Source organism: Schistocerca cancellata, chromosome 6 (genome assembly GCF_023864275.1).
Source record: "Schistocerca cancellata isolate TAMUIC-IGC-003103 chromosome 6, iqSchCanc2.1, whole genome shotgun sequence".
Taxonomy (NCBI): Eukaryota; Metazoa; Arthropoda; class Insecta; order Orthoptera; family Acrididae; genus Schistocerca; species Schistocerca cancellata.
The window spans coordinates 254,191,115-254,213,974 of NC_064631.1; positions in this window are offsets into that span (position 1 = coordinate 254,191,115).

Below are 22,860 nucleotides of genomic sequence, written 5' to 3' on the forward strand. Positions count from 1 at the left end.
CCACTCGATCAAAAGCTTGGCTAAAATCTAGTGATGCCAGCGCTCCCGGGATGCGGCGTGCCCTGGCTAGGGCTATTAAGTCACGGTATCGACACAGTGCTGTGTGGATGTTGTTGATACCCCCTATGGAAGTCTGATCTGGCGAGATGACGTAAGGTAGGGTCGGTCGTAGACGGTTTGCTAATAGTCTGGTGAATATCTTCATGTCGCAGTTGACCAGTGTTAGCGGGCGGTAATCTTGTATTCGAGCCCCAACTTTAGGCTTGTGAACCGGTATAATTATTCCTTCTACGAAGGTCGCAGGGAGCGGCACCGCGGGGGACATAAGCTCCCGACAGATGTCTGTTAACTTGGGTGCCAGTAAATACTGGAAAGTTCTATAAAACTCCACAGGGAGCCCGTCGGGGCCAGGAGACTTATTCGCCGCTCCTTTACCGATGGCGTCGATAACTTCGTCTTCCGTAATGTCGTTCAATAATTCAGTTTGTAAATCCTGTGGGACAATGCCGTAAACCAGTTGTGAGACTGCTGTCACCGTCGTCGGGTCGGAACATTGAGCAGAATAAAGTCGTGCGTAATGGTCGAAGAAGGCTGCAGCAATATCGCGTTGTGTGGTGTGATGATGGCCGTCCTCAGTGGTGATGGCATGTATCAGCGCCCGTCTTCGCAGTGTACGTTCTCGGATGACGTGGTACATGGTGGGTCGTTCCGTTGCGAGTCTGTCTTGTGTCCGCGCTCGGACGATCGTCCCTTCGAGGTGTCGGCGCATATGGGCTACAATCTGTGCTTTCGCACGCTGAACTGTCAGCTGTCGTTCCGGTGTGGGTGGCAAGGAGGCGCATTCGCGAAGGACGGTGAAATAAAAATCAAGGGTCTGCCGCCTCCAAGCAGCAGTCTCACTACCATACGTAATAAAGGTTCGCCGTAGGGCCGGCTTGGCGCAGGTTAACCACCAACTAATCGACGTAGGATACGTTGGGAGGCGGCGGACGCACAAACTCCACGTGTCTTCGATGGCGCGTCGACAATCCGGAGAAGCGAGATGAGCAAGGTTTAATTTCCAGGGATGTCGGCTGCGCCACACCCGTTGGCGACGAAGGGTGACGGCACATATATAGGCCTCGTGATCAGAAAAGGCTACTGGCCACACCTCCGCGTCACTCACCGTTGCCGCGAGAGAACGGGAGACGTAAATCCTATCGATGCGACTAGACGAGTGACTCGTGAAATGTGTGTATCCCGGTCTATTTCCTCGGACATGTTCCCATGTATCTACCAGCTGGAGATCGCTGATGAGTGTCCCAAGTTCGGGGCACGGTGAATGGCGTGGCAGATGATCTTTAGGTGCTTGGGTGCAATTGAAATCGCCCCCTAATATCAAGTCATCGTGCCTGCCCTGAAAAAGCGGTGAAATTCCTTCTGCGAAGAAGAGCGATCGGTCACGACGGCGATTCGTTCCGGAAGGGGCGTACACATTGATAAACCGGACGCCTTGCACCGTTACGGCCATTCCTCTAGCGTCGGGGAGATATCGGACTTCGTCCGCCTCGAGGCCTTCTCTGAGGAGAATGGCGACTCCACTGTTAGTTGGCGAGGCGTGGGACACATGAGCCGTATAACCATACATATCCGGGAAATCGGCGACGAAGACTTCTTGGAGAAAGACAATGTCAACGTCTGCTGCATTAAGCATGTCTTGGAGCAGCGACAACTTCGTACGTGTCCGAATGGTGTTAATGTTGATGGTCGTTAAGCGATAGGTTTGTAGATCGTCTCCTGCGGTGGGGGCTGCCGTCAGTGTCGCCGTAAAAGGTGGGGCCTGTGATCTGCTGGCCGCGTCCGCGCCGTCATCTGTTACTACTCGGGAGGGGCCGAGGTGTGGGAGGAGAGACCCCTCTCCTCATCCACCACAGCGGCCGTAGAATAGTCTTCAGTGTCATCCGCCCAAGGTCCGTAAGTTAACGGTGGCCGCGGTAGAACACTTGTGGGCTGAGTGACTGAGGGTAAATACGCAGTTGTTTCCGGTTGTGTACCAACGGCGGGCGCTGTGCTGGCCATCCGTTTGTCCAAGGGAGCGGAATCTGGTTTGTCAACATCAGACAAAGTGACAGATGAGGGCGATCTCGTGTCATCAATTCTCCTCGTCGTTTCGTCGGCCGTCCGGTCGTCAACTGGAGAAGACGTCCGCTGGAGGCAATCGTCTGAGGGTGTGCGACGTCGCTTTTTATGTTTTCTCGGTGACCTTTGTTTGCGGTCGTGGGTTTCTGTGTCCGAAAAGGTTTGTGGTTCCCGTATAGCATCCCCCTCAGGGAGAAAGGCAGAGGTCGGTACAACCCTAACGTCGAGTTCCATTCTCTCGTCCGAATCTTCATGTGGAGTCGATGGGCGGCGTTCTTCAACCCCTGCAGACACCGTAATGGTGTTGGTCAATCCAGGATCGGCGACAGGTGCGCATTCTAACGCTTCCTGTCTTCCGGAGGGGTTGTCGTCTGTCATGACGGTCGATCGTGTCACCTCTGCGTAATTGAGGGGGAGGGCCGTGAGCGTAGGAGGTGGTGTCGTGTCATGCAATGGAAGTTGTGTAACCCGACGTTGAATACACGCCGAGCGCACATGACCCTCCTGGCCGCAACCAGAACAAGTACGAGGTTGGCCGTCGTACATTATTATTGCTCGACAGCCACCTATGGCTAAGTAGGACGGCACATGTTTCTTTAATTCAATTTTCACTTGTCGGACGCCGTTGAGGACTTGGTACGTCTCGAAGGTGTTCCATTTTTCGGCCACGTGGCTAATTACCGTCCCATAAGGGCGGAAAGCTGAGGTAACGACGTCCGGTGGTACTTCGAAAGGGAGTTCGAAGACTCTTAGTGTGCGTAATCCTAGTCCAGCATGGTCAACAGTAACCTCTCCGATGTGACCATCGGAGTGTTTGAACTTGAGAGTGTTCGCGCATCTGTTCACAACTGCGTGACATAACTCGTCATCGACCATCTTGACGTAAGCGACGCTACTTGTGATGGATAGGTGGATACCGATGATGTGCTGTGTTGGTATTTAAACTTCGTCACGGATGAATCGTTCGACTTCAAAGGCTCGTGGTCGTGCGTAGTCGGGCTGGAAGCTGACCTTGATGGTAGCTTTTCTGTACGAATGAGCCATGGCGACTCAGTGTTAACGGACGCGAGTATTAGCTGCGGCGAGGAAGTAAACAAACTACTCGCGCTCGCGACTCTGCGGACGGGACCGCGACTCTGCGGACGGGACGTAAACAAGACGTCCTCGCCGCTCACCGGCCGAAAGCAGACTGTTCCACTTAAATGGCAACGTGAGCCGTCGTAATGTGAGAATATGGGGCACGGAACAACCACATGAAGTTGTAAAACGTGAGAGGGTCTCTCCAAAATGTAATGTGTTGTGTGCAGTTTCACGGGAAAAGATGTGTGGTCAATTTTTCTTTGCTGAGAACACTATTGCTGGAAGTGCGATATGCTTGAGAACTTTCTCTTCCTACAGTTGGAGACTGATTCGAACGACTTCATTTACCAATAGGATGGAACACAGGCACACTGGCATCTGGAAGTGTGAGAATTTTTAAGCCAAAGGATTACTGAACGATGGATCGATCGCACTGGACCAAACGATTCAGCCTTGCATTGCTGACCTCCAAGGCCACCGAAACTGACTCAGTGTGATGATTTCTTGTGGGGGCTTATAAAAGACTCTTTATGTGCCACCGTTACCAACAACAATGAATGAACTGAGACCACATGACAGCAGCTGTGGAAGCTGTAACTCAAGACATGCTCGCTGCAGTGTGGGAACATGTTAGGTATCGCTTTGACATATGCCGTGCATCTCAAGGAGGGACCGATAGAACACCTACGAACATCTACGAAAAAAGCTTTCTGAGTTCTTCGTTCATCAAATAACAAAATTCAATGATTCGTTGTATATGTTTATTAGTTTCAGAAATAGAGACGTGCCAGGTCCGATGATTCTTTTTGACACATCCTGTATATTGTCATTAGTCATCCGACATTTAATGGATCATCCATGTCCCAATATATACAGGGTGAGTCGCCTAATATTACCGCTGGATATATTTCGTAAACCACATCAAACACAGACGAATCGATTCCACAGACCGAACGTGAGGAGAGGGGCTAGTGTAACTGGTTAATACAAACCATAAAAAATGCACGGAAGTATGTTTTTTTAACACAAACCTACGTTTCTTTAAATGGAACCATGTTAGTTTTGTTAGCACATCTGAACATATAAACAAATAATTAATCAGTGCCGTTTGTTGCATTGTAAAATGTTAATTACATCCGGAGATATTGTAACCTAAAGTTGACGCTTGAAACCTCCGACGTTCAGTTGCGTGTTGTAACAAACACGGGCCACCGTCGGCGAGCAGCATCTGCAGGGACATGTTTACGATGACGACCGTGTTTACGAGTGTGGCTGTAGTGCACTGTTGTGGTTTGGTCTAGCTGTCGCAACGTCCGCATGTAGCGCCTGCTGCTATTGTTATTCTGCATTCGTCTCCGCACGCAGACCAACTGTAGTACACCGTGTTACCAGACGTCTGCGATAGTGTAATGTTGTAGGAACTGTGACCATGGTGTATTCGAGGGGATACTCATCTATGGCGAGTGTCGACGAAATGCAGCTGAAGCCTGCAGGGTGTATGCAGAACGGTACCCGGACAGAGATCATTAAACGTGCCGCACATTGCAAAACATCTACCGCCAACTGTATGCAACAGGTATGGTCGTAGCACGCAAACGGGTCCGTAACAGGCCCGTCACAGGAGAGGCGGGTGCAGTTGGTGTGTTAGCTGCTGTTGCCATGAACCCACACATGAGTACACGGGACATTACGAGAGCCGGTGGACTGAGTCAAAGTAGTGCCATGCGCATACTGCATCGTCACCGCTTTCACCCGTTTCATGTGTCGCTACATCATCAATTACATGGTGATGACATTAATCATCGAGTGCAATTCTGTCAATGGGCAGTAACAGAGAATGCGTTGCAGTTCTACCTGTTTACCTATGAAGCGGGTTTGACAAACCACGGGGCAGTGAATCTACGGAACATGCATTACTGGTCCGTGGACAATCCTCGCTGGCTCAGACTGGTAGAGCGACAGCGACCGTGGACTGTAAATGTATCGTGCGGAATCATTGGCGACCACCTCATTCGTCCTAACGTCATTGCAGGGGCCCAAACATCTTCAACATACATCGCGTATCTACAGAATGATCTGCCAACGTTGCTCGAAAATGTCCCACTGGAAAAGCGTCGACGTATGTGGTATCAGCATGATGGTGCACCTGCACATTCCGAAATTAACACTAGGCTGACCCTTGACAGGATGTTCGACGGGCGTTTCATAGGACGTGGAGGACGCATAAATTGGCCAGCCCGTTCTCCTGATCTTACACCTCTGGACTTCTTTCTGTGGGGTACGTTAAAGGAGAATGTGTACCGTGATGTGCCTACAACCCCAGAGGATATGAAACAATTTATTGTGGCAGCCTGCGGCGACATTACACCAGATGTACTGCGGCGTGTACGACATTCATTACGCCAGCGATTGCAGTTGTATGCAGCAAATGATGGCCACCACATTGAACATCTATTGGCCTGACTTGTCGGGACACACTCTATTCCACTCCGTAATTGAAAACGGAAACAACGTGTGTAAGTGTACCTCACCCCTCATGGTAATGTACATGTGCCTCAGTGAAAAAGACCAATAAAAAGGTGTTAGCATGTGGACGTAATGTGCTGTTCCAGTCTCTTCTGTACCTAAGGTCCATCACCGTTCCCTTTGGATCCCTACGTAATTCGGTGCTCTCCGATACACACGATCAAACAGCGGAAGAGTGGTACTCAAGCGTCAACTTTAGGTTACAATACCTCCGGATGTAATTAACATTTTACAATGGAACAAACGGCACTGATTACGTATTTGTTTATATGTTCAGATGTGCTAACAAAACTAACGGGGTTCCATTATAAAAAACGAAGGTTTGTGTTTACAAACATACTTCCGTGCATTTTTTATGGTTTGTATTAACCAGTTACACTAGCCCCTCTCCTCACGTTCGGTCTGTGAAATCGATTCGTCAGTATTTGATGTGGTTTACGAAATATATCCAGCGGTAATGTTAGGTGACTCACCCTGTATATATATATATATATATATATATATATATATATATATATATATATATATAGGGTGAATCACCTAAAACGTGCAACGCAAATATTGCGGGAATGGCAAGGTCCATGTTGAGCGGCTTTCAGGGACTGCATTGTTAGTCAGGGGCTCGTATTTTTAGCCAATAAACAGATTTTACTAATACCTAGAAAGTGTACTGTTTTCACAAACACACACTTTTTTCAATTGTGCCTGCTGTGGTAGTCACAAGTTTCGGCGACTTGAATTCCAGCTCCCGGCGGGATCAGGGATTTTCTCTGCCTCGTGATGGCTAGGTGTTGTGTGCTGTCCTTAGGTTAGTTAGGTTTAAGTAGTTCTACGTTCTAGGGGACTGATGACCATAGATGTTAAGTCTCATAGTGCTCAGAGCCATTTGAACCATTTGAATTCCAGCTCCCTCCTTCACTGAACTCGCTGCAGTGCGGCGCCAAATGAGGCGCCTCCTGGCTACAGCTGCGGCTTATCAAATGGTTCAAATGGCGCTGAGCACTGTGGGACTTAACTTCTGAGGTCATCAGTCCCCTAAAAACTCAGAAACTACTTAAACCTAACTAACCTAGGGACATCACACACATCCATGCCCGAGGCAGGATTCGAACCTTCAACCGTAGCGGTTGCGTGGTGCCAGACTGGAGTCCTGCATGACCGAGTTCGCGAGCACGAAATACGAGATGGGGCGAGCACACCCTAACTGAGTAGGCTGCCCGCGCTAGTGATTGTGACCGAACATAGAAGCCGTGACCGAATACGTAGCACGTAACTTAAAACTCATTACTCGTGTCATTATCCGGGTGAGACTGCAGCCAGTATGGGCTTCTCGTTTGTGGTGTGTGTCTCTCTAATCATGCAGCGCGAGGAAGTCAGTGCAGTAAGACCCAAGACTGAAACCAATGTATACACATTGAAGGATCGGGAAGGTCTAAAAAGCCAAGCATGGAGTACATTTCTGTTGGTTGTAGACGAAAACAGTGCGTCTACTGGGTACGTAATGCCTTCCGTTATTGCGGATGTTATTAATAAAACAAGTGGACTTATTGCGAAGCAGCATAATGCCTTCTGTTATTGCGGAAGTTATTAATAAAACAAGTGCTGCGACAGTTGATGTGTATACTGATTCGCATAATCAGGTGCACTATTTGGCACTTACAACACATTACATTAACACAGATTGGTCTCTTGTGAACAATGTTTTATTTACAACAAAACTTCCTGACGTTAAGAAGACGGGAGTAAATATTATGAAATAAATGGAAGAGAGGTTGGCTGATTGGGACATTTCGCCGCAAATGTTGCACAGTTTTGTTTTTGTTCCCGACCAGGTTGCCAATGTAATAAAGGCTTTGGAAAATCACGAAAGGATTCCTTGTGCTACTCATTGTATAAACACAGCACGTAACCATACTTCTGGTGAGATAACTTCTTGTTAAATCATGCCCCGAACATCGCATCAACAATGAATACTGCAAAATCCATTGTAAGGTACCTTAAGAAAAGTGGCCTCTGCTCCTCTTTGAAATCATCGTTGAAACAAGAGGTATGCTGGAATCCTTCCACACTCAGTATAACGAAGTTGCTGATTTGCTGACGGAAAAGGACTCCGCTTACAGATTAAAAGAATATGGTAATGAGCTTGCAGGAAAAATTGCACATTTTCTGAGACCATTTAAAGAGGCCACAGATGAATTAAAAGGCGAAAAAGAACCGACAATCCAGTTAGTCCTTCTTTGGTTTCACAAACTGCAACAAATTTACAGTGTCAATGACACTGAGTGTCAGGTGAGTAATTACTGCAGTTAAAAGCACAGTTTCATTATGATACGCGATAAATTTATAATTAACTAGCGTATGGCTCTGAGCACTATGGGACTTAACATCTGTGGTCATCAGTCCACTAGAACTTAGAACTACTTAAACCTAACTAACCTAAGGACATCACACACATCCATGCCCGAGGCAGGATTCGAACCTGCGACCGTAGCAGTCGTGCGGCTCCGGAATGAGCGCCTAGAACCGCTAGACCACCGCGGCCGGCTCAACTAGCGTAATTGATGTGTACTAACAAATATGTATTTCTTAATAGGATATACAAAGGATTAAAAATCGAGCCTTGACTTTCGTTTGTGAGAAGACTGTGATCACTCCCAGACTTAAAATTGCTACGTCTCCTATCCGCGATTGTGTTGAAATATCATTTTACTTTCCGAGTGCTTCATGAATTTAGCTGTATCACGTACTCGTTCTTGGAAACGTTACTTTTGTATTAAAAGAGAGAGAGAGACAGAGATAAATACGAGTACATTGTGTGTGTGTGTGTGTATGTGAGAGAGAGAGAGAGAGGCAGGCGTTGGCAGTACAGTGCAGCGAGCCGGGGCGAGGTGAGGTGAGACGTCAGCGGTGGCCGGTCATGCTCGGTTATCCGCGTGTTCAGAATCCGGACAACAGACATGGGGCGAGTAAGTGACCGAGTTGAGTCGTGTGGGGGCCGGACACGTGCGGCTCTGTCTCCCCGTCAACACACGAGCCGTGACCGGTCAAACATTGAGCGTTGCAGCACTCTATTCCAGACTGAAGCGCCTAGAACCGCTCGGTCACACCGGCCGGCTGCGGCTTACCGGACACACCGAGGGAGCTGGTGTCTGGTGGAGTCTGCAGCCTGGAAGGGTCAACTTCGCCTCACTGCAGCTCGCCGTTCGCTACACCGACGCAGCTTGTCTACGTGGTCGGCATCGGAGACAGTGGCGGTTACCATTCAACCAGTCGCTGGTGTACTACTCAGTGACATAGTCAAGAAAGCTTGTTGCTGAGATTTAAATTTGTTGGGCGCCGGTAAACGATGTGGGTGCTTTCTCCATGTGGCCGCTGCACTGGTTATGGCACGTAAAGTGCGCCGATGTTATCACGAAGCAAGTACTGTTGCCTAGGTTGTAAATGCTACAAGGTATTGTCGTTGGTGTTGAGTTGTAATGTTTTCTCACTTGGTAAATTAGACAGGTAGACTAGTGTTACCTGTATGCCTGGCAGAATCGTTATCCAGCTACGTTCTTTGTGAATTGCGTATATGGCTACGTACTGTTCCGTTATACGTTTTCTGTTGTCAAATGGGTGCATTCTCAGAATCATTTATGTCGTGTGCTGGTTTGCAACCATAAATCATAAATTTATGTCAGGATCTCTTTCGTATGGATGTAAGTTTTTAAAACTCTGCCTTTCTATAATTATGTGAAAATTATTTGTGAATAATCTTTCTGAAACTGCTTTATTATCGATATTATTGCGCGAGAAACTGTCATTTATTTATTTATTTATTTATTTATTTATTACACGTCAAGTTCCGTAGGAGCAAATGGAGGAGCAAACCAAAAACAGTTTGTCCATAAGTTTAAGTAAACGTAATCAACAATACAACAAGAAGTAGTTTAACTTTTCAAGGAACTCCTCGACAGAATAGAAGAAGTGACCCATGAGGAAACTCTTCAGTTTCGATTTGAAAGCGCGTGGATTACTGCTAAGATTTTTGAAGTCGAGTAGTAGCTTATTGGGAAAGGATGCAGCAGTTTACTGCTTACCTTTGTGCACAAGACTTAAGGAAGTCCGATCCAAATGCAGGTTTGATTTCTGCCGAATATTAACTGAGTAAAAGCTGCTTATTCTTGCGAGTAAGCTTCTATTGTTAACAAGAAATGACAGTAAGGAATATATATATATGTGTGTGTGTGTGTGTGTGTGTGTGTGTGTGTGTGTGTGTGTGTGTGTGTGTGTGGTGTCACCGCCAGACACCACACTTGTTAGGTGGTAGCCTTTAAATCGGCCGCGGTCCGCTAGTATACGTCGGACCCGCGTGTCGCCACTATCAGTGATTGCAGACCGCGCGCCGCCACACGGCAGGTCTAGAGAGACGTTCTAGCACTCGTCCCAGTTGTACAGCCGATTTTGCTAGCGATGGTTCACTGACAAATTACGCTCTCATTTGCCGAGACGATAGTTAGCATAGCCTTCAGCTACGTCAGTCATTTGCTACGACCTAGCAAGGCGCCATTATCATTTGGTATTTATCTTGTGAAGCATGTACCGTCAGACCGATGTTCACCAATTATGAATTAAAGTTAAGTATTCCAGTAGTTACTTACGTTCTTTGCTACTATAAATTCCCGTAATTGTTCCAGACCTCACTCCAGCCTGCGTGAGCTTAAACGCGTGCCTTTCGGCTTCCTCTCATAGTGGCTTGGCTGTCTTGCCAAGTCACAACAATATATATATATTGAGAGGTCAGTGTCAAAATACCCAGACTCATAAGCTGGGGTCGACATGTAGTTCGTGAACTTATACCCCTTATTGCCCGAACCGCCCGTTTTTGAGCCAAAAATATCCTTTTAGGATGCGAAGAGCTACCCCAAAACATAATACCAAACGACATAAGCGAACGAAAACAAGCAAAGTAGACTAATATTCGTGTCGAACTATCACTCACATCAGATATCTTTCGAATAGTAAAAATGGCAGCATTAAGTCTTTGAACAAGATCCTGAACGTGGGTTTTCCACTACAGCTTACTATCTATCTGAACACCTACAAATTTGAACTGCTCATTTTCGCTAATCATAAGTCCATTCTGTGAAGTTAAAACGTCAGGTTTTGTTGAATTGTGTATTACAAACTGTAAAAACTGAGTCCTACTGTGATTTAGAGTTATTTTATTTTCTACAAGACATGAACTTATGTCATGAAATGTACTATTTGAAACCGGGCCATGGGTATTTTCACAATGTTATGTTTATTATTATTACTCTTATTACGCCAGGTCTCATTAATTAAACGATTTTTGACTTTTAATATTGTAATGAATGGATATTGTCTTAAAGGAATGTCATACTCACTTCATCCTAGTCCTTCCACTCACTGAAGCCGTAGCACGTTAGTAGCGCTTAGCGTGGTTTGCATTGGTGATGTGGGAGTGAATTTAACAGCATTTCTTTATTCACATATCTGTGTCCAGTGAAGCAGATATTACTTGTTGTGGTTCTGTTATAGCATGGCTAACAGGGAGACATTCAGGGTGGCGGAACTGCGAAAGGAAGAATTTGTGTACGAATTTAAGATTCGCGTAGCTGATAAATCGGGCAGTGCGGCCGAGTTAGGGCTCCGTGTGCGCGAGGTTGCCGGTCTTCCAGTGGCCCCGTGGGACTTCCAGGGAAGCACAGGTGAGTGACGTTGTTTCCAGCATTAAAATTGCGTCATCGGAATTCGAATCCATAGTTTCCTGTTTTGAGGTTAGTGAGCCATCTCGCTCGCAAGTGAACAGAATTAAAGCCCGTGTTACTGATTATGTTGGCAGAGTGCTGGGTCTGTGTAGCATGAGAACCTTTGACGCGGTGTGCGAGACATTGTGTGAAGAACTGAATGAATTTCTGGTTCGAACCCAGGGGATATTAGCCCATGTTGGGGAGCTGCACTAGGAGAGCTGTGTCAACCATCGGGAGAACAAAACCCTCATAGGTCCCCTTCTATAGTGACGTCTGACTTTTTTCTTAAGTTATCCAATCCGTTAGAGGATTTGTGGGGGGAACCGGGATGTTGTCATTATATTAATCAATGACATACTGCGGGCATTGAAGTTCTTGTTGAACTGCAAGAGAGAGGAGAGTTTTTTGTATTAAGTGCCGAACAATGTTACCCGTTACTGAGCCCTATATTGAGTGGGCGATAGGAGCAGACATTTATACACACGATACATCAGAGACTGTCGTTCACTGCAATTTGTGAGTGAATTTGTAGCAATTATTTGAGCACCCGAGTCCGACATGAGCTTGTCGCCAAAGGCTATTTTGCAGCGCATTGTTCACATAAACCATTAGAGGGCTACGTCAAAAGGATAAAAAACAGTGCTAGAATTTTTTGTTTGAATTATGACGAAGGAGTAACAGTTGAAAACATTTTTCAGGGAATGATGGCCAGTAATTGCTATAGAGCGTTGGCTTGCGAGCGGCCACAGAATTTTCTCCAATTGGAAGAATTGGAGGGCCGTGTAAAAGCTTCAACGTACGCTGGCCGTGAATGGAAGACGAGATTTACCCTTGCTTGGCAAGGAACAGCAAATAGTAATCCCAGCCGCCAGCTGGTGTGAACTGCAGTAAGGTGCTTTGAGTGTAAGAAGAGGGATCTATTGCAAAGAATTGTATAGGAAAGCCAAACTTCAAAGACTGTTGACGGTATCTTAAGTGGGGATCGCGAAGATGGGCCTTCCGTAGAAGAATTACGGCTATCCGCAGGGCTAGAGTTCTTCTGTGTATGTCTATAAACAAGGATCCTGTCTGTACACTTCACGATACTGGTAGCTCTCTCGCACTACTTCTCACTACTTGAGGAAGAATGAGTGTGAGGTCGTCCAGAGCATCGCAAGTTACCCGAATTGTTGGGTAGGATTGAGTCCTGTCAGCCGGCCATTTCCAAACAAAGGCAAATACTGAGGTCAATTAACATTAAGATTCGCATTGGTGATTGTATTTTGAAATAGCCCAGCCGAGGTGGCCTGTAATCTGCAGATTTCATCTCGAAGGTTGGGTTAGTACCCAAGTGGAATAAGAGAATGTGTTTAAGTTTTGTAAGCATATAGTGAATGGCAGTGTAGACCATTGGAAGTATGTAATCCATTCAGTACACGCTGATGTTACTTTCTATCATCTTACACATCTGCTGTCCGAACAAAGAGCTAATTGTCAAGTTATGTCAAGCATTTAATGAAGTACTCACTGATAACAAAGGCGAGGACAAGAAGTCGAGCTATTGAATTAACGGGTAACGTCCGTCTAAAGTGCCCACCACACACGTTGTCGCCACCTCAAATGAAAGTTACACAGGTCGCTATCGATGAGATGGTACAGGAGCGAGTTATTAGGCCATCCAAATCACCGTATTCCACTCCAGTATTTGTCATGTCCAAGCCACAGAGGCGAGTGCGTGGTGTTGTTGTTTACTGGGCCTTAAACAAAAAGACTTCGATCTGTACTCCATCCAGATTTGCATTCGTGTTTCTCACTGTTCCAAAGAGCAAAGGTTTTTATAACATTCTATCTAATCCAGGCCTATTACTAAATTCCTAGCCGGCCGGTGTGGTGGTGCGGTTCTAAGCGCTACAGTTTGGAACCGAGCGACCGCTACGGTCACAGGTTCGAATCCTGCCTCGGGCATGGATGTGTGTGATGTCCTTAGGTTAGTTAGGTTTAATTAGTTCTAAGTTCTAGGCGACTGATGACCTCAGAAGTTAAGTCGCATAGTGCTCAGAGCCATTTGAACCATTTTTTTTTAATTACCAAATTCCTCTTGCTGAAGAGTCTAAACCCACCACAGATTTGGGCACTTCATGAGTGTGATGAATCCTTTTGGACTGTCAATGGCGAAAGAAGCGATCTCCAGTATTCTGTACAGGGTGTTCTCTGACCTTAAATTTGAGTGTATGTGCCTTTATGCTGAGGATTTAGTAATTTTAGTGAGAATTTTTAAGAGCGTGTGCCCATATTTTCAGGTGACAGTTACTGTACATTTTTTGAAGTTGGTCTTTGTCACTTAAGGTTTTATGGTACCCAGGGTGGTGAATTGTGACTAATGGTCAAGTGCGACTTCTCAGCCACGGTCTACTCCCCGTGGGCTTGAGTGTGGTAGAGAAGGATGTGCCGGCTGTAGTCGTCACAAGTTGCAGCGACTTGAATTACTGCGCGCGCCTCTCCTGAACTTACTGCAGCTGCAAGCTGGTTACAGCTGCGGCCTACCGGACACAGCGCCGGAACTGCTGTTAGAAGGGAGTCTGCAACCCGGAAGGGTCAACTTTCCTTCACTCTCCCTGCAACACGCCGTTCGCTGCAGCGACGCAGCTTGTTGACGTCGTCGGTATCGGTGACAGTGGTGGTAGCCATCACACTTGTCGTTGGTGCCCATAGTAAAGAAAGCTTGCTGCTGAGACTGGAAGTTGTTTGGCGCCACTTAGCAATATAAGTGATACGTCTATGCGGCAGTTGTGCTGATTATGGCATGTAAGGAGGGGCCTACTTTATCATGAAGCAACTTATGTTGACTGGGTTGTAGATGCTAGAAGTTACTGTAGAAGAACACATTTGGATACTGTGTATTGTGTTGAGTCCCATTCGGTAAATTTAACAGGTAGTGTTATCTGTGTGCCTCGCAGAATCGTTATCCATACACGTTCATAAATCGAGGATGGGGGTATGCAATGTTCAGTTACAACTTTTCTTTTTTAAAAGGGTTGCATTCTCAAAATCATTTATGTTGTGTTCTGTCTTGCAAGCCTGTGTCATAAAATTATATCACCGCTTCTTTCGGCTGGAAGTGAATGGAGGAGGAGATTAGTGCGTAAGGTCCCGTCGGCAATGAGATCATTAGAGACGGAGCAAAAGCACTGATTAGGCAAGGATGGGGAAGGAAATCGGCCGTGCCCTTTCAAAGGAACCATCCCAGCATTTGCCTGAAGCGATTTAGGGAAATCGTGAAAAACCTAAATCTGGATGACCAGACGCGGAGCTTGAACCGACTTCTTTCCGAATACGAATACCACTGAGCCACCTCGCTCGGTGGAGAGTAAGTGTCTTAAGTTCTGCCTTTTATAACTGTCTTAGAAATTATTTGTAATTGAGTAATCTGAAATTCTGCCTTATTATTGATATTATGTAAAAATTATATGAATTATTACCAAGTGTCATTACTATTATTATTATTATTATTATTATTATTGTTGTTGTTGTTGCTATCGTTGTTATTATCATTACAATAAACTTTCCGCGAATGTTAAAATTGTAACAGAGAAATTGCTAGTGAGAATTTTCATAAAATTATCTTAACGAAATGTTTTTTGGCTTTTAATATTGCAGTTAATGGATGTTGTCTTACATGAACGTCACACCCACTTCACCCTAGCTCTTCCACTCACTGAAACTGTAACATAAATGGAACAATGCCTGTTGGCATTAACAAGCTGAAAGTAGGGTACATTACAACGTCAGGGTGTTTGTTGCAGGATTCTTGTACGAGCGCTTAAGAGATCATGTTCTTCCGCCAACAGCAGTACACTACCCGTAGCAGCACAAAATAAGAAACGCATGTTCATACACAAGTTCTGTCGATTCTAACAAGTAACGCGACGAATGACAATCACAGGTTATGTTCAAAATGACCACCGGCGCTGGCCAACACGCTCTTCCAGTCTGGTAAAGAATGACTGATGCACACGTGTTAGCATTTCAGCAGAGATGTCCGAGCAGGCTACCCTAATACGTCGTTGCCTATCATCGAGTGTAGTTGGTATGTTCGTACAGACAGCATCTTTCAGTTTTCCCTGCAGAAACAGCCTACAGTCGTCTAATCCGGTGAATGGTCGCGCCAAGTTACAGGTCTATTGCGTCCAGTCCGGCGAATTGAAAAAAAATTCCCAAAGACATGCCGTAGTACTTCGTGCTCTTTGAGCTGGACAACCACCATGTTAGTACCGCAGGTCCTTCCTAGTCTGCAGAGGAACGTCGTCTGGTTTCCGTGGAAGATGGTCTGTTCGGAGGCTGCGATACTTGTGTGTGTCCAGTGTTCTATCCACGAAAAACAAGCCTATGAGCTAAAGTTTCACTACACCAAACGACACGTTTACAGTCGATGGATGCTGACGTTCCACCTGACGAAGCCAAAAGGGATTGTCAACAGAACAGTAGTGGATGTTTAGCGGTTTACCTGGCCATGAATGTTAAATGTGGCTTCATCACTATGATAAATGATACATATGAAGTATCCTTTCTTAACGCCGATGTACAGGTGGTAGCACGATTCTCATAATAGATTCCGTGCATGGAGACATGTCATATGGATGGAACCTATGGAGAATGTGTAGGACACTTGCCAGACTCACGCCATTTCCTCATACGACTGCACAGATCAACTGTAGGAGCAGCAAGAGCATTGATTTTCCCCTCTTCTGTCGCCGCTTGTTTCTTTCTGTTACCTTGTCCTGGTGTTACACAAGCACTTTCACGTAACTGGTTGAAGAGGTGCCGAAATGGCTGACGTCTATTAGGTTATCTTGCAGCATACACCATAGAAGAACGAACTGCACTTTTTCTACACTCTCGATAAATCGTGAGTCTGCCGGTCTTTTCTGTGTTGGTGAATTCCATCGTCCATTCACGACCTGCTGCTCGGACTGCCACTCACTAGATGAGTAGGAAGTCGCAGTGCATTCAAGGAACAAACAAGCACACTCTAAGGCAACATAAAACATCGAATCTAGCAGCTACGCAGGCTGAGTGGCACAAATAAGTGTCGGTGTGTAAACTTTCCAAAATATATCTCTCAAACGACTCGCAGTAGAAACGTGCCACAAACACCACTGTCATTCTAATTTACCCCATTTTTAGTTCAATTCCAATAGACATTGTTCCAGTTGAAAAATTGTATCTTTGCACTAAAAACACACTTTCTAAGTATTATTAAATCTGTTTATTGGCTAACATTACGAGCCCCTGGCTAACAATCCGTTCAGCGAAAACCGCACATCAAAAGCACTTTACATTTCTGCAGTATCTTCGCTGCAAGTTTTAGGTGACTCACCTAGTATTTACATATTAGTGTATCCCAGGGATGTTGCGACAAATTTCGAGGGCCTGTAGAAGGTGTCTTGAGCAACAAACTGGGGATGGGAATCCGTGTCTTAAAACGTCATCCAACGATGCTACGTGACTTACTTCACAGACGGGCCATAAAGGGAACGTCTCGGAATGTTGTTTGTTATTCAACGATCGCGACCTAATATCACGTTCATCAACGGAGAAGATGTAGGTATTGCTGCGTAGAAAGGACTTGTCTCCTATAAATCCAATGGGATTGGGTTGGGTTATTTGGGGGAAGAAACCAAACAGCGAGGTCATGGGTCTCATCAGTTTATGGTGGGACGGGAAAGGAAGTCGACAGTGCCCTTTCGAAGGAACCATCCCGGCATTTGCCTGGAGCGATTTAGGGAAATACAGAAAACCTATATGAGGATGGCCGGACGCCGGATTGAAATGTCGTCCTCCCAAATGCGAGTCCAGTGATAAATCCAATGCTGTGTTGCCTTGGAGGATAACGTTTTCCAACACGAGTTTCTATCAGCAGTTTCTTTTTCTTCTGTGTACCGAAACTATAGGAGATTCTAGAGGTTTCTGTCATCATACAAAGTCTTGTTTGCTGCTGAAGAAGTGCTCTAATGGCAGGCGGCGGCGCATGTAATTTAGACGCTTAGGAGTGTCCTTGCATGACGTTTCTGGACGCGGGTATCTATCCTCGATTTGTTCCTCAAGACGTCCTCTAAAACTCTGGAAGTCTGTCACAATGTTTCTGGGACACCATATAGACCCACAGAATGTATACTTTCTAAATATTATTACAAAAGATTTATTGGCTAACAATACGAGTGCCTCATTACCATTCCGTTGTGTGAAAACCGCACATCAATAGCACTTTCCATAGCACTTTCCATTTCCGCGCCGGCTGGAGTGGCCGTGCGGTTCTAGGCGCTACAGTCTGGAGCCGAGCGACCGAAACGGTCACAGGTTCGAACCCTGCCTCGGGCATGGATGTGTGTGATGTCCTTTGGTTACCTAAGTTTTTTTTAGTTCTAAGTTCTAGGCGACTGATGACCTCAGAAGTTAAGTCGCATAGTGCTCAGAGCCATCCATTTCCGCAATATTTGTGGTGCAAGTTGTAGGTAATTTATCCAGTAGGGGTCGTGGAGCAACATCACATATACGGAGAAAGCCGTGAAGTGCCTCACTATATGTTGTTGGAACCATTGTCAAACTGTGATATTTTAAAAAATTTTAAGACCAAACTCTACAGTACAGAGCTACTCTTTCCAAATCATGTATTTTAAATGGTTATTAAGTGGATGACATGCAAATGTACTAGACAGAATTAACAACTCCGACATTGTTAGATAATGTTTCCACGTACAGTACCTTCGAAAAAAGATAATTTTGATACTGCCATAACCATGGCCAAGGTCTAATTAACCTGTATTTTGCGTTTGGTTAGCTGTTATTTCCAATTCATCGAAGCTCTTTCATGTACAGTTGCTGAAGCGCAGTTATGTTCAAAATCTTACACTAAATTTCCTTCAACAATGTCCCGTTCATTTCACGCATAGTGAGTGGGAATATATGAAAATCTCGCACGTGGCTTTTAAAGGTGTTGCGGGTTGCGTAAAACCTATCGGTAGGGGCGGCTGAATCACTTCCACAAGTATGTTGTAGGTTTCCAAAGGATTGTGGCGCTAGATGTCTACACACAAGTCAAGCAGATCCAGTATGGGCCAGTGGTGTGTGAGCGAGGAAATGGTTCGCCGTAGCGTCCCAGACGTTTTGAGTGTTTTTCGGGTGAATTTGATTACCAAGACATCTACATGAGTTCAGGGTCATGTTCGTTAAACAACTGTAGCGCTATTCTCGACGTCTGACACAGACCGATCTCATAGTGGTATGTGTTTCCTCCGTCGCGGAAGACGTTAAACACCTATGGATCAAGCTGGCATCCAGTAATGTCCACAGCTGCTTTCTATTATTACCGAAGGTCCCATGGCACCTCAGGTAAAAGTCTCCCACAGCACTTAGGCGAAGACCGAACTTGCAGTTTATAGCCAACGATTAATGGAAGAACTTGGATGTAGGTGCGACTCCAAGATGAAGAGGTCAGCGCAAAAGAGGAATCGTGGCGGGCAGCGTGAAACAAGTCACAAGACTGCAGAAGAAAGCATAATACTGCTCACAGCTGCCTACGTCCGTGGAGCAGTCCATGTTTCCAGAAGAGTTTCGGGTGGATGACAACTTGAAAACACACGACCATCTACATTGTGTACAAGAAATGTGATTCACCCGACCAGATGACACGTTTCCATTGATCCACCGTGCATTCTCCGTGACCCCCTTTCTACTGTAGTCGTAAATGACGAAATGGTAGTCAACATTAAAACATGGGGGGGAACATCTGCTGAGGAGCCTCATGTTCAACAATGTGCCTTTGAGAGTGTGCTCTGAAACACCGATTTTAGTATTACTTGTTTAAAAATGGTTCAAATGGCTCTGAGCACTATGGGACTTAACTGCTGTGGTCATCAGTCCCCTAGAACTTAGAACTACTTAAACCTTACTAACCTAAGGACATCACACACATCCATGTCCGAGGCAGGATTCGAACCTGCGACCGTAGCAGTCGCGCGGTTCCGGACTGCGCGCCTAGAACCGCTAGACCACCGCGGCCGGCTACTTGTTTAAATGTTTTATAGTTTAATGCTGGGCATTTGCTTACACACAGATATTCTGGTTCCACTAATGAATTGTGAAGCCTTATTTTTTTGATTTTAGACAAGCATTTTTTATTGTGAAGATCATTATTCACACCTAGGGCCTTCCCATTTTATGTATCCTTTCTTCTGCAGCAGCTTTTTCCAAATCATTGTCTTGAATTATCTCCTCAGATATCAATATTTTTGTAGCGTCTCTATTTGGCCACTGTCTGTTTTCAGAAGTTTTGGTGCATTTTTAATATTTAATAAAAATTTTTTTTATGTAAATTGTTGAGTCAATCCTACTTGCCATTTCTTCTAAGAGATTAATTTGTGGTATAGCAGAGCTCACATTTTCAGAGATTATAGCAATGTCCTCTATAGATGACAGTTTATTCTGATTTTTCTGATACTTGTTTTTGAAGGGTCGTATGTGGTGCCTAGTTACAATGTCGGAAATTCCATGCGGCTTTTCGCCGATGATGCTGTAGTATACAAAGAAGTTGCAGCATTAGAAAACTGCAGAGAAATGCAGGAAGATCTGCAGCGGATACACACTTGGTGCAGGGAGTGACAACTGACCCTTAACATAGACAAATGTAATGTATTGCGAATACATAGAAAGAAGCATCCTCTATTGCATGATTATATGATAGTGGAACAAATACTGGTAGCAGTTACTTCTGTAAAATATCTGGGAGTATGCGTGCGGAACGATTTGAAGTGGAATGATCATATAAAATTAATTGTTGGTAAGGCGGGTGCCAGGTTGAGATTCATTGGGGAGTCCTTAAAAAATGTAGCCCATCAACAACGGCGGTGGCTTACAAAACACTCGTTCGACCTATACTTGAGTATTGCTCATCAGTGTGGGATCTGTACCAGGTCGGGTTGACGGAGGAGATAGAGAAGATCCAAAGAAGAGCGGCGCGTTTCGTCACAGGGTTATTTGGTAAGCGTGATAGCGTTACAGAGATGTTTAGCAAACTCAAGTGGCAGACTCAGCAAGAGAGGTGCTCTGCATCGCGGTGTAGCTTGCTGTTCAGGTTTCGGGAGGGTGCGTTTTTGGATGAGGTATCGAATATATTGCTTCTCCTACTTATACCTCCCGAGGAGATCACGAACGTAAAATTAGAGAGACTCGAGCGCGCACAGAGGTTTTCCGACAGTCGTTCTTCCCGCGAACCATACGCCCTGGCACAGGATAGGGAGGTAATGACAGTGGCACGTTAAGTACCCTCCGCCACACACCGTTGTGTGGCTTGCGGAGTATAAATGTAGATGTAGTCATCGAACAACGTACACTTACGTTTCTATAATTTCAACAATCATTTCAGCTTTCTTTTTTAAAGAGAAGGCGTATTGAAGGCATTTAAGCCGTCAGCAAAAATAATTCTGTGGTCTTCTGTTACCGTAACTGCAAATTAAAATTACAGTCTCGATACCTGCTTGTTTTTGAGTGTGGTAGCTGCATCGACATATTAATTATTGATTCCAACAGATAAGCATGAAATAATAAGCCGGAAGGGAACGTGGGGGGAGGGGGGGGGGGGCGAAGGCCGGTCGGGGACCTCTTTGTCTTGTGTAATGTGCAAGGAACGCCTAAATTGGACAGATTGTTTTTCTTTTTGAGTTTCGTTTTTGGCGCCCTTATGCGATTAGTCTTGCTGTAAATTTACGCCATATTATACCCGATACCTGCCCAATACTCTCAAATGACTGTGCACCTCGTGTAATCCTTGCTCAACGCTCCACTGCACTTGGACTCGATGAGAAATTACCGAGACGTCTGCTCCACTTAGCCACCAAGGATCATCGGATTTGGTGCCGTGAGCCGGCTGACTGCGTCGTAGAACATGCAGGCTGCGAATTAGGAACTTGGGCAGAGCTGGAGCTAACTTTAAGCCGCGAAAGGCTAAAGTTGGAGCGCAGGTGCGCGCCCTGCGAGAAGGGGGGAGAAACACTAGCCTCAACATCTCCAGCCGGTAGCGTGATTCACGCGAACGCCACCTGTGCCCAACTTGTACAGCACTGTCTTCGCAATATCAGTAGTGCGAATATGCACTGTTGCAGCCCTGTTGGCTACTAGTTTATTATTATGGAGTGAAACAAACTGATGACTTCTCGAAGTGCACGGGAAATCGAACGACATTCAGATATTGCTCAAAGGAATCGGAAAGTTATGTGTCATTCACCACGTAAATCAATATTTACAGAGCTATCGCTACTTTCCTGTAGCTCAAAAACGACATCGGAAAGGCAGAATTAAAATGATCACATTCCAACTTTTCAACAAAATGTAACGTTGGTCACAGAATGCACGATTCGGTGGCTAGTCAAACAGAATAGTGAAGTTAATGTGGAAAAACTGTATTTTTCTAGTTTAAGCACGCGTAGTTTTCCGTTCCACTAACAATGAAACAGTCTCTTTTCACCTTGGAAAACCATGGTAGAACACCATGACTCGGCTCTATTCTTACTAGGCAGCAACTAAATCAGGTTTCAATATTTTTGCTGAACTGGTGATAAAAGCAGAGAAATAAATAAGGTTAAACCGAAGATAATGTTAACGCTGGAGAAAAGTAATGGGTTTTGTAACCATATCCGAGAGTTACTGGGGTGATGTATCATCTGGCAATAATAGAGGGCACTTCTGTCGAGACGCAATGACGAACGGCGGAAGAGGAAGTGTGGCAGTCCTTCTTTTTGTCATCACTCTTATGACTAGTTTGACTCAGCCCGTCAACCTCTTCATCTCAACCCTATGTACTCCTTTACTTTTTTGGATACATCGGGTGATTCACAATGAATAAAAGAGATTTGAACTGCTTAATAGAAACTGTAAAAGATAGAAACACATTGTGAAGGTCACTGGATAGAGGAAGGTCAACAGAGGAAGGTCCACAAGTTTTGACACAGCTGTATTTTGTTTGTAGCAACATGGTGGCTACACCCAAGAGAAATCCCGTGTGTTAGAATTTTCCGTGAAGTCAGTACATTGTTCAAGTACAAAGTGCGTTCGGCCGTCGGTTCAACAAGAAACCAGCTCTGCACAAATGGATATATGGCTGGCATAAAAAATTCTTGGAAGTTGGTTGCATATGCAAAGGGAAGAGTAATGGTCTTCCACGCACGTCTGACGAAAAATTCGAGCGCATCCGAGATGCGTTCACATGGAGCTCTCGAAGACCAATACACGGGCAGGCAAAGAACGTCAGCTTCCTCTAACAGTGGTATGGTGTGTTCTGAAACAATGTATGCACATTAAGCCTTACAAGTTGCAATTACTGAAACAACTGCTTTTCGGTGACCATAACAGA